General features: G+C 33.5%; 1 protein-coding gene across 2 annotated transcripts in view; it reads left to right on the top strand.

Annotated features, from left to right (window-relative positions):
- The window catches only part of LOC106875217 (uncharacterized), a 121,244-nt gene that overhangs the window by 17,176 nt on the left and 101,310 nt on the right, over nucleotides 1-2,758 (top strand). The gene's annotated exons all lie outside the window — the stretch shown is intronic.

Below are 2,758 nucleotides of genomic sequence, written 5' to 3' on the forward strand. Positions count from 1 at the left end.
ATATATATATATATATATATATATATATATATATATATATATACATGCATATATTTGGGTAATATGTTTTATGTGTATATTTCTGTGTGTGTGTACACATATATGTATTAAAAACAAAAATTAGAAACAGAAGACTACTTATTGATTTTTACATGATGGGAGTTTTTTCGATTACATATAAAGTCTTTAAGTAAGATATTTAACAACCATTTCTCTCATTTACTGTCTAGAGATGGAAAAGGTTGAAAAGATGAGAAGGTGGTGCACAGGCAGGTTACCAAATGTGCACACATGCAAAGACACAAACACTTAGATATTTAGTAGCTAGTTGGCCTATACCAACAGGTTATTTTGTACACACAGAGCAGAACCCAATAAAACATCATGATTAAATTGCTGAAAAAGAGTAGGAAGTCTTCTTGGTGTGATGATGCAAACAGTGATAAAGTAATAATAATAATTCTTTTCTGATTTTGGTTTTCAAAGGGCCGGTGTATAGTCAATACCATTGATCCCAGTACTTCACCGGTACTACTCCAAAAGGATAAGAATAAAAGTTAACCATAAAAATGGTACTAATTATTTTGCTCAAGGTCTGAAATTATGGTGTATCTGTTCCTCAGAATCCTAAGAATGATGAGAGGAACACATGCACCAGATACACAAATTTAGGTTAGTTATTTGGTACTTGGCTGGTACTTTATTTTTTCAATATTAGAAGTAGGAAACACAAAATTGACCTCATTGGGGCACTCAGAGCATAAAGAGCCAGAAGAAACACAGCCAATGATAATAATAATAATACGAAATTTATAATGATGAAAATATTGATTATTATTATGCTAATAAGGTGATAACGGTAAAAAAGATAATGATTGAAATAATAACACCAAAATAAATCAGTAATAATAATAATTATAACAATAACTAATAATGGTACTGAATAATGATTATTGCAAAAAGCAAGCAATATTTATACAACAATATTAATAGGACTGGAGTCACAGTGTTGAGTGTATGTTATGAAGTGGAAGGTGTGACAGTCAAGTGTATAGTGCAAGCATGCACAGAGTATATCCTGTAGTTTCAAAGCTGTTGCAAAATTAAAGTTGTATTCTTTAGTGGAAACTCATCATATTGTATTGATTTATCTGAGAAGGCAGTTACATAGTGAAGATTCTCCAGAGAAACAGGTTGCTGGATCAGCCTAAATAAACTGTTGCACACTCTATCTTTATTGAGTACTTTTCTCTTTTGTTAATTTGCAACAGATATATATATATATTTATATATATATATATATATATGTGTGTGTGTGTGTGTATACTGTCAGTAAATCATAAATCCCCAAAAAGAGGCACACTCTAAGTTACAGAGCAGTAGAATATATAAAAATAGATATGGATGGTTTCACATCCATAAAGCACTTAGCTTTACAGTGTTTCTTCAGACCCTAAACACACACATACATTCACACAAACACATGTATATGTTGTAAAACCTCACCTGTTTTGAGGCAATGAAATATTTTCCCTAGTCCTTTGGTCACAAATCACATTGTGGAAGGACATGCTTTCACAGAAGATTGGAAACAACTGACATCACTTGTATGCCAGTGATGTTTATTTACTATTAGTGCATGATATCAAGACAAGGAGACAGTAACACACACACAAACACGAGGATTTTCTTTCTGTTTCCAACCAGTATGTTCATTCACAAGACTTTAGTTGATTCAGATCTATAGTTGAAGATATTTGTCCAAGGTGCTCTGTAGTGGGACTAAACCTGAAACCATGTGATGGCGAATCAAACTTACACATATGGATGCCCTTCCAAATATTAACCACTTAAGAGAATATACTGGGTTCTTTATTATTATTATTTTTTTTTTTGTGGAACCAGCATAGTGAGGTTGCTTTACAAAAGGGTGTCCCTGTAAGTGAGGGAGAATAGAAGGAACTGTGCAATGATTTAGGCAAGATGATTAGAGGAGGTTAAAAATGATGAGAGGAACAGATAAACCAATTTGGTTAAGAGAGGTTGGCAGTGGAGAGAGTAACATAGAAGCCACTATTGGGGGAGAATATACTATTGGAATATAAAAAAAGAAAAGGACTAATATTAGTGGTTAATGAAAAAGGACATTGGTAAGGGTGGAAGGGGACATCAAAGAGAGTCATTAAAAGAGATAGCCAGTGAGATGAGAGGTTGTTGAAGTAGAAGAGCAGGACTGAGAGAAAAAGAGAGGGGATGGGAATGATTGAGTGAGTGATAATCACAGGTAGTGAGAAGAGTATTATGATTGACAGGGTGCTGACTATGGACTGTTCAGTGTCTCATTTAAAATGCCAGTGAAGAAGAGGGAAAAATAAAGTGATTAGGGTTGGTTATGTGTGGCAACCATTCATAGTTTGCTAGTGCTTATATGTGATCAGGAGATAAGAGATGTGTGATGGAATGATGAGATAATTGAAGTCAATCAGTAGATGAGGAAAAGTAGGAAGGTGTTCATATATGTATGTGCATATATACTGTATATATACACACACACACACATGCTCTTTGTATACGAGTGTTAATATGTGTGCGCATGTTAACATGTGGTCCTTTTTCATACTTGTTTGACTAGACCTTACTATTGAGATATCCTGTGTAACTGACATAAAATCTATTAACGAAAATGTTCTCTTAGTTGTTGGAGCTATCTCTCTCTCTCTCTCTCTCTCTCTCTCTATATATATATATATATATATAT

The sequence above is a fragment of the Octopus bimaculoides genome, chromosome 3 (genome assembly GCF_001194135.2).
Source record: "Octopus bimaculoides isolate UCB-OBI-ISO-001 chromosome 3, ASM119413v2, whole genome shotgun sequence".
Classification (NCBI taxonomy): Eukaryota; Metazoa; Mollusca; class Cephalopoda; order Octopoda; family Octopodidae; genus Octopus; species Octopus bimaculoides.